This window comes from Mus caroli, unplaced genomic scaffold, assembly GCF_978045245.1.
Source record: "Mus caroli unplaced genomic scaffold, Mus_caroli_1 scaffold_9, whole genome shotgun sequence".
NCBI classification, from domain to species: domain Eukaryota; kingdom Metazoa; phylum Chordata; class Mammalia; order Rodentia; family Muridae; genus Mus; species Mus caroli.
Window position 1 is genome coordinate 19,869,067 of NW_028227264.1, and position 14,840 is coordinate 19,883,906.

Genomic DNA, 14,840 nt, shown 5'->3' on the forward strand with positions numbered 1-14,840 from the left:
GTCAACATGCTTAGCCAATAAGTTTGAGCTGTAATCTTGCTGATGTAACCTGTACTCCTAAAGAGTATAAAAACTGCTTGTATTACAAGTTATTAGCCATTCAGGGTTGCCTTCAACTGATTGTGGGTTGATGCCATCGCACCAGAAAATAAACCTCTTGCTTTTGCATAAGAGAGAGAGAGAGAGAGAGAGAGAGAGAGAGAGAGAGAGAGAGAGAGAGAGAGAGAGAGACTCTGTTCATGCATCCCTGAACACTAGGACAAATACCTACTGATATTTTCATACCACTTGTCAGTCAAAACTTGACCTTGCCACTACTGGAACACTAAACAGCTTCCTCTTGAAACACCACACTCATCTGTCAAGGGCAGAGTCTGGGAGACATACCTTCAAGAGAGAGTGGGAATTTGAGTTTTGGCCTCACAACAAGGAGGCAGAACTCACAATGGATGGCTACATATACAGGAGAAAGCTGCTTCAGAGACCATGAGCACAATCACACAAGAGGCATGCTCATCAGTATTAGCTGCTAGAAGAATGCAATCCAAACCACATGGTGATATCAGTGGAGTATAGCAAGAGCTCTGGGAATCCCAAGCAACTAGGCTCAGTCACCTGCCACACCACACCAATTACAGACACACATAGTGTTGACAAGCAGAGAAGGGTTACACAATATGGCTGTGGTAGGATATATGGATAAAGAGGCTCAGTGACTACAAGTCCATCATCATGGCACTGATATGAACTTTAGGTTTATATAGAGGAAGTGCTAAAAAGAAAAAAAAATGCTTAACTAAACAGGCTTGGTCACTGTGTGGCCTGGTTTTTCCTTATCTCTGTTGCCTAGTTGACCATTATCTGAGCTCTACTTCCATATGACATATAGAAGTTCCCACTGTCTTTGAGGCACTGCTGTTCCTGGAATTCAAGATCATTACAAATTTAAAACCATGTGTGGAGACATTCTGGGACCCTTTCAGAGTCTAGAACAAGGCATCGTGAAAGGTATGATAAGACACTTGTGTTTCTTGAACTATTGGAGACAGGTTACCTAGCCTTGTTTTTCAAACAGATATTCGATAATACTTAGCACAGCTAATGCTAACTTAAAATGTATGATGATGAAGTGTGCAGAGTAAGAGAGACAAATACAGATGAAGGTAGAGGTGCCAGGCTTTTATTGACTTGGGAGCCCAAAGAACAAGTCAATACTTTATTACAAAATCACTTTATAGGTTCCTGTGACACTAATGGCAATTTACTTAAAAATAATTACATTCATCAAGATTCATTAAGTAAATTACTTAGCCAATTATTTTTAATTTATTTCTTCTTTGAAAAGGCAAGGTCTCTATGTAGCCCTGGCTGTCCTAGAACTCCTTATTTAGACCAGGCTTGCCTTGAACTCACAGGGATCTACCTGCCTCTGCTTCTTGAGTAGAGAGACTAAAGGCATGAGGGACCATGCCTTATAGGCTTAGGTGTTTTTTCAAAACCTACTTTAATTATGATTCTTAAATGCTTCAACCTCCCTTCTATCCCACCACCCACCAGAGGCAGGGGAAAAGAGAGGATATTAGGAAATGGGGTCGTGGATCTCTTTAGAAATAGTTCTTTGGGGTGATTCCAATCTTCATAGTGAGCAGTCCAGTCCACTCGGCAAACACCAAACACAAATCAGTAGCAGTGGCTCTATCCAAAAGAAACCTTGAGGCTCCAGCAAGAGTTAGTGGAAGCAGCAAGAACCAGCTGGAATGCCACCAGAAATTCTTTGATGCATTTCTCTCCCTGAAGTCTCAAAAAAATGAAGAAAGCAATGAAACAATGCAAGTGTGTGGTCAGTGAAGGCCAGCGTCAGAGAAGCCCAATGAAGACCAGCAAAGAGTTACAAGGTGAGCCAAGGCAAGAGCGTTGTCCACTGTCTGTTCGGTTATACTTATACTCTTTCCAAACACCACATGTCTGCTCCAGAAAAATAGCGCATGCCATTTCACCAGACAGCTTCCAGAAAAACACCTCATCTGTTCTCAGCAAAATATCCTCTCATAAAACAGTTATCAGAAAAACACAAATGTGTCTCCAACAAAACCAGAAATTTCCACTTCTATGCCTGGCCTTCAGAATACATTTTTTTAAATAAAAAAATTGTATTTACTTAGAAGCATTCAGAATGTCAACAAAACAGCAGCATTTTTTTTTTTTTTTGCAATTACAGAGTGGTATTCAGTTAACAGAACAACAATTATCTTTGTATAAGCTGCATCAGAGACAACTGAAGATGAAAAAAAACCCAAAAATAAACTAAAAGAAAAAAAAACCAAACTACTGTCCCCATATATAACTAATTTATACTTTGCACCAACAAGTACCTGCTTTAAGTTTCCATGCCAATTTACAAGCCCCCAGATTGTACCAGGCAAGATTAGTGGCTATTGAAAAACCACCAGGGTAGGACCACAGGCCTCATCCAGCTGGATCAGCGCCGGGGTAGCGGGAGCGCAGGGTTGCCTGACACCCGCCAGCTACCCACGACCCCCGCCGCAGGATTTGGGGACTGCTGGTGAGTGGAACACAGCTTCAGCTCCAATCCAATTGCGCGGGACCTGAGACTGCATTAGTTAGGGAAGCAGAAACCGGCCTGAGTAGGGCCACAGGCCACATCCGGCCGGATCAGCACAGGGGTAGCGGGAGCGCAGGGTTGCCTGACACCCGCCAGCTACCCACGACCCCCGCTGCAGGATTTTGGGACTGCTGGTGAGTGGAACACAGCTTCTGCTCCAATCCAATTGCGCGGGACCTGAGACTGCATTAGTTAGGGAAGCAGAAACCGGCCTGAGTAGGGCCACAGGCCTCATCCGGCCAGATCAGCACCGGGGTAGCGGGAGCGCAGGGTTGCCTGACACCCGCCAGCTACCCACGACCCCCGCCGCAGGATTTGGGGACTGCTGGTGAGTGGAACACAGCTTCAGCTCCAATCCAATTGCGCGGGACCTGAGACTGCATTAGTTAGGGAAGCAGAAACCGGCCTGAGTAGGGCCACAGGCCACATCCGGCCAGATCAGCACAGGGGTAGCGGGAGCGCAGGGTTGCCTGACACCCGCCAGCTACCCACGACCCCCGCCGCAGGATTTTGGGACTGCTGGTGAGTGGAACACAGCTTCTGCTCCAATCCAATTGCGCGGGACCTGAGACTGCATTAGTTAGGGAAGCAGAAACCGGCCTGAGTAGGGCCACAGGCCTCATCCGGCTGGATCAGCGCCGGGGTCGCGGGAGCACAGGGTTGCCTGAAACCCGCCAGCTACCCACGACCCCCGCCGCAGGATTTTGGGACTGCTGGTGAGTGGAACACAGCTTCTGCTCCAATCCAGTTGCGCGGGACCTGAGACTGCATTAGTTAGGGAAGCAGAAACCGGCCTGAGTAGGGCCACAGGCCTCATCCGGCCGGATCAGCGCCGGGGTAGCGGGAGCGCAGGGTTGCCTGACACCCGCCAGCTACCCACGACCCCCGCTGCAGGATTTTGGGACTGCTGGTGAGTGGAACACAGCTTCTGCTCCAGTCCAATCACGCGGGACCTGAGACTGCCCTGGTTGGGGAGAGAGAAATCCGGCCTACATAGGGCCACAACCCTCTTCCGGTCAGAAAAGCACCGGGGGCAGCTGGGGCGCAGGGTCTGCTGACACTCGCCAGCTACCCACAACACCCGCCACAGGATCTTAAGACTTCTGGTGAGTGGAGCACAGCTTCTGCTCCAATCCAATTGCGCGGGACCTGAGACTGCATTAGTTAGGGAAGCAGAAACCAGCCTGAGTAGGACCACAGGCCTCATCCGGCTGGATCAGCGCCCGGGGTAGCGGGAGCGCAGGGTTGCCTGACACCCGCCAGCTACCCACGACCCCCGCCGCAGGATTTGGGGACTGCTGGTGAGTGGAACACAGCTTCTGCTCCAATCCAGTTGCGCGGGACCTGAGACTGCATTAGTTAGGGAAGCAGAAACCGGCCTGAGTAGGGCCACAGGCCTCATCCGGCCGGATCAGCGCCGGGGTAGCGGGAGCGCAGGGTTGCCTGACACCCGCCAGCTACCCACGACCCCCGCTGCAGGATTTTGGGACTGCTGGTGAGTGGAACACAGCTTCTGCTCCAGTCCAATCACGCGGGACCTGAGACTGCCCTGGTTGGGGAGAGAGAAATCTGGCCTACATAGGGCCACAACCCTCTTCCGGTCAGAAAAGCACCGGGGGCAGCTGGGGCGCAGGGTCTGCTGACACTCGCCAGCTACCCACAACACCCGCCACAGGATCTTAAGACTTCTGGTGAGTGGAGCACAGCTTCTGCTCCAATCCAATTGCGCGGGACCTGAGACTGCATTAGTTAGGGAAGCAGAAACCAGCCTGAGTAGGACCACAGGCCTCATCCGGCTGGATCAGCGCCCGGGGTAGCGGGAGCGCAGGGTTGCCTGACACCCGCCAGCTACCCACGACCCCCGCCGCAGGATTTGGGGACTGCTGGTGAGTGGAACACAGCTTCAGCTCCAATCCAATTGCGCGGGACCTGAGACTGCATTAGTTAGGGAAGCAGAAACCGGCCTGAGTAGGGCCACAGGCCACATCCGGCAGGATCAGCACAGGGGTAGCGGGAGCGCAGGGTTGCCTGACACCCGCCAGCTACCCACGACCCCCGCCGCAGGATTTTGGGACTGCTGGTGAGTGGAACACAGCTTCTGCTCCAATCCAATTGTGCGGGACCTGAGACTGCATTAGTTAGGGAAGCAGAAACCGGCCTGAGTAGGGCCACAGGCCTCATCCGGCCAGATCAGCACCGGGGTAGCGGGAGCGCAGGGTTGCCTGACACCCGCCAGCTACCCACGACCCCCGCCGCAGGATTTTGGGACTGCTGGTGAGTGGAACACAGCTTCTGTTCCAGTCCAATCACGCAGGACCTGAGACTGCTCTGGTTGGGGAGAGAGAAATCCGGCCTACACAGGGCCACAACCCTCTTCCGGTCAGAAAAGCACCGGGGCAGCTGGGGCGCAGGGTCGGCTGACACTCACCAGCTACCCACAACACCCACCACAGGATCTTAAGACTTCTGGAGAGTGGAACACAGCTTCTGCTCCAATCCAATTGCACGCGGGACCAGAGACTGCATTAGTTAGGGAAGCAGAAAAACGGCCTGTGTAGGACCACAGGCCTCTTCCGGCTGGACCAGCACCGGGGTACCGTCAGCTACCCACGACCCCCGCCGCAGGATTTAGAGACTGCTGGTGAGTGGAACACAGCTTCTGCTCCAATCTTTAAACAGTGACAACGATAACAACTAACCCCAGAGATTACCAGATGGCGAAAGGTAAACGTAATAATCTTACTAACAGAAACCAAAACCACTCACCATCATCAGAACCCAGCACCCCCACTTCGCCCAGTCCAGGGCACCCCAACACACCGGAAAAGCTAGACACGGATTTAAAAGCATATCTCCTGATGATGATAGAGAACTTCAAGAAGGACTTTAATAACACACTTAAAGAAATGCAGGAGAACACTGCTAAACAGGCAGAAGACAATAAAGAGAAAGCACAAAAATCCCTTAAAGAATTGCAGGAGAACACTGCTAAAGAGTTACAAATCCTTAAAGAAAAACACGATAACATAATCAAACAGGTAGAAGTCCTTACAGAAAAACAGGAAAACACATCCAAACAGATGATGGAAATGAACAAAACCATACTAGACCTAAAAAGGGAAGTAGACACAATAAAGAAAACCCAAAATGAGGCAACACTGGAGATAGAAACCCTAGGAAAGAAATCTGGAACCATAGATACGAGCATCAGCAACAGAATACAAGAGATGGAAGAGAGAATCTCAGGTGCAGAAGATTCCATAGAGAACATCGGCACAACAATCAAGGAAAATGTAAAATGCAAAAAGATCCTAACTCAAAACATCCAAGAAATACAGGACGCAATGAGAAGACCAAACCTACGGATAATAGGAGTGGATGAGAATGAAGATTTTCAACTCAAAGGACCAGCAAACATCTTCAACAAAATTATAGAAGAAAACTTCCCAAATCTAAAGAAAGAGATGCCCATGAACATACAAGAAGCCTACAGAACTCCAAATAGACTGGACCAGAAAAGAAATACCTCCCGACACATAATAATCAGAGCAACAAATGCTCTAAATAAAGATAGAATACTAAAAGCAGTAAGAGAAAAAGGCCAAGTAACATATAAAGGCAAGCCTATCAGAATTACACCAGATTTTTCACCAGAGACTATGAAAGCCAGAAGATCCTGGACGGATGTTATACAGAAACTAAAAGAACACAAATTCCAGCCCAGGCTACTATACCCAGCCAAACTCTCAATTAACATAGATGGAGAAACCAAAGTATTCCACGACAAAACCAAATTCACACATTATCTCTCCACGAATCCAGCCCTTCAAAGGATAATAACAGAAAAAAACCAATACAAGGACAGGAACCACGCCCTAGAAACAACAAGAAGGTAATCCCTCAACAAACCTAAAATAAGACAGCCACAAGAACAAAATGCCAACTTTAACAACAAAAATAACAGGAAACAACAATTACTTTTCCTTAATATCTCTTAATATCAATGGACTCAACTCCCCGATAAAAAGACATAGACTAACAAACTGGCTACACAAACAAGACCCAACATTTTGCTGCTTACAGGAAACTCATCTCAGAGAAAAGGATAGACACTACCTCAGAATGAAAGGCTGGAAAACAATTTTCCAAGCAAATGGCATGAAGAAACAAGCTGGAGTAGCCATTCTAATATCTGATAAGATTGACTTCCAACCCAAAGTCATTAAAAAAGACAGGGAGGGACACTTCATACTCATCAAAGGTAAAATCCTCCAAGAGGAACTATCAATCCTGAATATCTATGCTCCAAATACAAAGGCAGCCACATTCATTAAAGAAACTTTAGTAAAGCTCAAAGCACACATTGCACCTCATACAATAATAGTGGGAGACTTCAACACACCACTTTCACCAATGGACAGATCATGGAAACAGAAACTAAACAGGGACACAGTGAAACTAAGAGAAATTATGAATCAAATGGATCTGGCAGATATCTACAGAACATTCTATCCTAAAACAAAAGGATATACCTTCTTCTCAGCACCTCATGGTACCTTCTCCAAAATTGACCACATAATTGGTCACAAAGCAGGCCTCAACAAATATAAATATATTGAAATTGTCCCATGCATCCTATCAGATCACCATGGCCTAAGGCTGATCTTCAATAACAAAATAAATAATAGAAAGCCAACCTTCACGTGGAAACTGAACAACACTCTTCTCAATGATACCTTGGTCAAGGAAGGAATAAAGAAAGAAATTAAGGACTTTTTAGAGTTCAATGAAAATGAAGCCACAACATACCCAAACTTATGGGACGCAATGAAAGCATTTCTAAGAGGAAAACTCATAGCTCTGAGTGCCTCCAAAAGGAAACTAGAGAGAGCACACATTAGCAGCTTGACAACACACCTAAAAGCACTAGAACAAAAGGAAGCAAATTCACCCAAGAGGAGTAGACGGCAGGAAATAATCAAACTCAGGGGTGAAATCAACCAAGTGGAAACAAGAAAAACTATTCAAAGAATCAACCAATCAAGGAGCTGGTTCTTTGAGAAAATCAACAAGATAGATAAACCCTTAGCCAGACTCACTAGAGGGCACAGGGAAAGCATCCTAATTAACAAAATCAGAAATGAAAAAGGAGACATAACAACAGATCCTGAAGACATCCAAAACACCATCAGATCCTTCTACCAAAGGCTATACTCAACAAAACTGGAGAACCTGGATGAAATGGAGAAGTTCCTAGACAGATACCAGGTACCAAAGTTGAATCAAGATCAGGTTAATGATCTAAACAGCCCTATATCCCCCAAAGAAATAGAAGCAGTCATTAATAGTCTCCCAACTAAAAAAAGCCCAGGACCAGATGGGTTTAGTGCAGAGTTCTATCAGACCTTCAAAGAAGATCTAATCCCAGTTCTTCACAAACTATTCCACAAAATAGAAACAGAAGGTACTCTACCCAACTCATTCTATGAAGCCACAATTACTCTGATACCTAAACCACAAAAAGACCCAACAAAGATAGAAAACTTCAGACCAATATCCCTTATGAATATTGATGCAAAAATACTCAATAAAGTTCTTGCTAACCGAATCCAAGAACACATCAAAACAATCATCCATCCTGACCAAGTAGGTTTCATCCCAGGGATGCAGGGATGGTTCAATATACGGAAATCCATCAACGTAATCCAGTATATAAACAAACTCAAAGACAAAAACCACATGGTCATCTCCTTAGATGCGGAAAAAGCATTTGACAAGATCCAACACCCATTCATGATAAAAGTCTTGGAAAGATCAGGAATTCAAGGCCCATACCTAAACATGATAAAAGCAATCTACAGCAAACCAGTAGCCAACATCAAAGTAAATGGTCAGAAACTTGAAGCAATCCCTCTAAAATCAGGGACTAGACAAGGCTGTCCACTTTCTCCATACCTATTCAACATTGTACTTGAAGTCCTAGCCAGAGCAATTCGTCAACAAAAGGAGATCAAAGGGATACAAATTGGAAAAGATGAAGTCAAAATATCACTTTTTGCAGACGATATGATAGTATATATAAGTGACCCTAAAAATTCCACCAGAGAACTCCTAAGCCTGATAAACAGCTTCGGTGAAGTAGCTGGATATAAAATTAACTCAAACAAATCAATGGCCTTTCTCTACACAAAGAATAAACAGGCTGAGAAAGAAATTAGGGAAACAACACCCTTCTCAATAGTCACAAATAATATAAAATATCTTGGTGTGACTCTAACTAAGGAAGTGAAAGATCTATATAATAAAAACTTCAAGTCTCTGAAGAAAGAAATTATAGAAGATCTCAGAAGATGGAAAGATCTCCCATGCTCATGGATTGGCAGGATCAACATTGTAAAAATGGCTATCTTGCCAAAAGCAATCTACAGATTCAATGCAATCCCCATCAAAATTCCAACTCAATTCTTCAACGAATTAGAAAGTGCAATCTGCAAATTCATCTGGAATAACAAAAAACCTAGGATAGCAAAAACTCTTCTCAAGGATAAAAGAACCTCTGGTGGAATCACCATGCCGGACCTAAAGCTCTACTACAGAGCAATTGTGATAAAAACTGCATGGTACTGGTATAGTGACAGACAAATAGACCAATGGAATAGAATTGAAGACCCAGAAATGAACCCACACACCTATGGTCACTTGATCTTCGACAAGGGAGCTAAAAACATCCAGTGGAAGAAAGACAGCATTTTCAACAAATGGTGCTGGCACAACTGGTTGTTAACATGTAGAAGAATGCGAATCGATCCATTCCTATCTCCTTGTACTAAGGTCAAGTCTAAGTGGATCAAGGAACTTCACATAAAACCAGAGACACTGAAACTTATAGAGGAGAAAGTGGGGAAAAGCCTTGAAGATATGGGCACAGGGGAAAAATTCCTGAATAGAACAGTAATGGCTTGTGCTGTAAGATCGAGAATTGACAAGTGGGACCTCATGAAACTACAAAGCTTCTGCAAGGCTAAAGACACCATCAATAAGACAAAAAAACCACCAACAGATTGGGAAAGGATCTTCACTTATCCTAAATCAGATAAGGGACTAATATCCAATATATATAAAGAACTCAAGAAGGTGGACTCCAGAAAGTCAAATAACCCCATTAAAAAATGGGGCTCAGAACTGAACAAAGAATTCTCACCTGAGGAATACCGAATGGCAGAGAAGCACCTGAAAAAATGTTCAACATCCTTAATCATCAGGGAAATGCAAATCAAAACAACCCTGAGATTCCACCTCACACCAGTCAGAATGGCTAAGATCAAAAATTCAGGTGACAGCAGATGCTGGCGAGGATGTGGAGAAAGAGGAACACTCCTCCATTGTTGGTGGGATTGCAAGCTTGTACAACCACTCTGGAAATCAGTCTGGCGGTTCCTCAGAAAATTGGACATAGTACTACCGGAGGATCCAGCAATACCTCTCCTGGGCATATATCCAGAAGATGTCCCAACCGGTAAAAAGGACACATGCTCCACTATGTTCATAGCAGCCCTATTTATAATAGCCAGAAGCTGGAAAGAACCCAGATGTCCCTCAACAGAGGAATGGATACAGAAATTATGGTACATTTACACAATGGAGTACTACTCAGCTATTAAAAAGAATGAATTTATGAAATTCCTAGCCAAATGGATGGACCTGGAGGGCATCATCTTGAGTGAAGTAACACAATCACAAAAGAACTCACACAATATGTATTCACTGATAAGTGGATATTAGCCCAAAACTTAGGATACCCAAGATATAAGATACAATTTGCTAAACGCATGAAACTCAAGAAGAATGAAGACCAAAGTGTGGACACTGTGCACCTTCTTAGAATTGGGAACAAAACACCCAGGGAAGGAGTTACAGAGACAAAGTTCGTAGCTGTGATGAAAGGATGGACCATTTAGAGACTGCTGTATCCAGGGATCCATCCCATAATCAGCTTCTAAACGCTGACACCATTGCATACACTAGCAAGATTTTGCTGAAAGGACCCAAATATAGCTGTCTCTTGTGAGATGATGCCGGGGCCTAGCAAACACAGGAGTGGATGTTCACAGTCAGCTATTGGATGTATCACAGGGCTCGCAATGGAGAAGCTAGAGAATGTACCCAAGGAGCTAAAGGGATCTGCAACCCTATTGTTGGAACAACATGATGTACTAACCAGAACCCTGGAGCTCTTGTCTCTAGCTGCATATGTATCGAAAGATGGCCTAGTCGGCCATCAATGGAAAGAGAGGCCCATTGGACTTGCAAACTTTATATGCCCCAATATAGGGGAATGCCAGGGCCAAAAGAATGGGAATGGGTGGGTAGGGAAGTGGGGGGCGCTATGGGGGACTTTTGGGATAGTATTGGAAATGTAATTGAGGAAAATATGTAATAAAAATATAAAAAAAAAAAGAAAATCTGAGAAAAAAATGTTAAAAAAAAAAAAAAAAAAGAAAAACCACCAGGACAGAGCTGTCTAAAAACACATTCGGTAGTGTGTTAACTATACAAAAAAAGACAGTGTACAGTTTAGAAACAAATCTTACACAGCCTTACATTTAAATTTTTTTCTTTAAAAGGAGTGACTTTTGTACAGGGGTGTTAAATGCTTTATAGACAAGAAAAAAAACTGAGGTAGAACCAACTAATTCATCATCATCATCTTTGTCTTCATCTTCCTCTTCTTCCTCATCTTCTTCATCCTCCTCATCTTCCTCTTCCTTCTTTTTCCTCCTCTTTTCAGCCTTGACCACCCCCCTTTTTTGCTGCATCAGGTTTTCCTTTAGCTCTGTAGACAGCAATATCCCTCTTATACTTCTCCTTCAGCTTAGCAGCCTTCTTCTCATAGGACTGCTTGTCATCCACTGCATTGTTGTTCCACATCGCTCCTAGATTCTTTGCAGCATCACCAATGGATAAGCCAGGATGCTCGCCTTTGATTTTGGGGCAGTACTCAAAATAGAACAAGAAGAAGGCTGAAGGAGGCCTCTTAGGTACATTGGGGGCCTTGAACTTCTTTTTGGTCTCCCCTTTGAGGGGGATGTAGGTTTTCACTTCTCTTCATAACAAGCCTTGTCAGCCTTTGACATATCTTCACATTTCCCCTTTTCTTTAGCAGACATGGTCTTCCACCTCTCTGAGCACTTCTTGGAGAACTCTGAGAAGTTTCAGAAGCATCCGGGTGCTTCTTCTTGTGCTCCTCCCAGCAGGTTTGCACAAAGAATGCATGCATATGAGGACATTTTGCCTCTCGGCTTCTTAGGATCTCCTTTGCCCATGTTTAGTTGATTTTCCTCCGAGAGGCACAGAATTGCCCAGTGCCCATTCAGCTTGCACTTGCCCCGGCACTGTCTCTCCAAAATACATTTTTAAAGAAAAATAAATGGGGTGTGCTGGCACCAACTGGTAATCCTAACACGGAGAAGACTGGGTGGGGAAGATTCCAAGTTCAAGGTTAGCTTGAGCTATAGAAAGATGCATCCCTGGAAAAATTTAATTTTGTGGTGTGTGAATTCCACCTCAATACATTATTTTTCAGGGTTTCTGTGTGCCAATAATACAGATGTTAACTGCAGTATTTTGGCCACTGTTTGTTGAGATTAACTGTTTACTGGAGGCTTTACAGGATTGTTTCTAACTATTACTGGAACATTGCAAGACAAGTATGGGTACAAGAAACAAATAACTATAAGTCAATGAATTGTAAAATCTCTAAAAGTTTCACACATTGGTTTTAAACTCCTCCAGTCTAAATTAATAGAGAGCTTTTGAATTCAGTCAGGAACTCCCAGTAGGGGGCGCTCTCTGCCTGTGCCCTAGTTATGTGAAGTTAGTAAGACTCATACAGTTAGATTAGTTGGGCCACAGTTTTTACTTTGAAAATTACCAGCTAGAAGCAGCTGATGATAATCGTGCTCTGCTTTGAAATATGCTTTATATTCTACTGAAATTGACATTTTATTTTTTTCTCTTCATTTTCGTGACTGGAAGGTTTTTCTTTGTTTTTTTTTTTTTTTATTTTTGTTTTTGTTTGTTTTGTTGTTATTGTTGTTACTGGTGGGTTGTTTTGTAGACTGGCAGAGTGTTTGCTCCCCATATGTGAGGTCCTGGATTCAGTTCCAGCACTGAAGAAAAACAGATGTATTTGAAAACTTGTTTTTGAACCTCGATATTGTTTATCTGTGTGTGTTTAAATATATGCTTTATAATGTAATTGTTATGGAAGAATTATTTAAAAGAAAGAGTAAGTCAGTTCTATTTTTTTCAACTTGCAAAGAAAGCTAATAACCTATTTTATTTTCATTTCTAACTTCTCCTTAAACATACATGTCCTAGTTTCCTTTCTGTTGCTGTGATAAAACACTCTGACCAACATCAGCCTAGGGAAGAAAGGGTTTGCTTGGCTTACATATCTAAGTCACATCCATCTTTGAATGACGTCAGGGCAGGAAGGAACCTGGAGGGAAGACCCATGGAGGAAAGATGTTCCAGCCATGCTCAGGTAGCTTCCTTGTTCAACCCAGGACCACCTGCCCAGGGAATGGCGCTACCCACAATGGGCTGAGCTCTCCTGTATCAATTAAGATAATGAAGACAATCTCTCAGATACATGCCCACAAGCCAACTTTATACTTTTTTTTTTTTTAGGCCTTCTAGGCAGTGTCAAGTTCACAGTTAATAATAACTAGAGCAATAATCCTTGTTTTCATTGTGTCAAATGTGGGTGTTTTGGGCCTGATTGGTCCATTGGTCCTTTATAAGAGTTACCATGGTCATGGTGTCTGTTCACAATAAAAGAAACCCTAAAAGAGTAGAATGAAAAGAAGGAAGGAAGGAAGGAAGGAAGGAAGGAAGGAAGGAAGGAAGGAAGGAAGGAAGGGAGGGAAGGAGGAAAGAAAGAAGGAAATTGCAAGTCTAAAGGATTCTTTCCTTCAATAGCATTTTGAATCTAAAACTTGTAGTCATTTGCGCAAAAATTTTCTATAATATTTTAGTATCTGACATGAAGATTTTATTTTTAAGCCACTTTGCAAAGTCTTGTATTTTGAAGTATTTTAGGGATACATTTCAATTTGACATAAAACATTTCGATTATCACCCAAATAAACATCTGAATGTTTTATGCTGAGCCTGATGGCATGTGCCTTTAGTCCCAGCATTCAAAAGGAGAATCAGGCACATAGATCTCTGTGAATTTTGAGCTACATAGCGAGTTTCGGGCTAGATGAGCCTGAAGAGTGAGACCCTATCACAGAAAACAAAACAGACACATTTTGTTATGCCTAAGCTCAGGATTCCCAGATCTCTAAGAACTGCTGACCCAATATAGTGAAACAAAAGAGTCTTTTCTTCCAGTCAGACCAGGATTGAAAACCTTCTCACTGAGCAGGATAGGAGTATGATCATGTGTCTAGGGACTTAAAGTTTTTATACACATACAAGCATAAGCAGGGATCCTCAGACTTTGGGAATACATGATGGGGAGGTGACAAGGGAAGTCATTCTTCAAACCCTATATCATTTGTTCAGGCAGTGGGGCAGAATCGTGCAACTGGGGAGCGGGGGAGAACTCTTTTAAAAGTAACTTCATGGTGTTATCAGGAACTAGTGTTTTTACAAACTGTCCCCAGCTGTCTGGGAGCACTTAATTGCCCTTTTCTCATGGTCTGAAAGTAGAGCATTTCTCTCTTCAAAGATGTTTGGTCTTGGCTTCTCCCAAGGACAGGGCCCATCTGCACTGGGAAGCACAACCATCTATCAGGGAGAGGGCCAGCCTGTGACATGTGACACTGGGGGGCAGGAGCAATTATTAGGAATTGCCATCATGAAAATGGAGATAGCAATATTCTGGCAACAGGCTGGTTCCTCTCTGAAAGGTCAGGGAAGGGAGAGGGGGACTCTGCATGAGTGGTGGGAGCTCCACATGAGTGGCAGAAAAACACAAAGACAGGCTTCTTGCATCTCTTCATTGCCCCCTCTGCTAGTGATTTTAGAGGTCAATCTTGGGCTCTCTAAAAAACTAGATTATCTGTGTTGACTGGTTGATATTGGGTTCTCATCACCATCAGCTGAATGGACCCCAGTCTCTGCTTTATATATTGTAAAAGCTTACTAATTATGCATGGCCCAAAGATGAGTAACAATAAACCAATAATCAAGGGTCCTATGATTT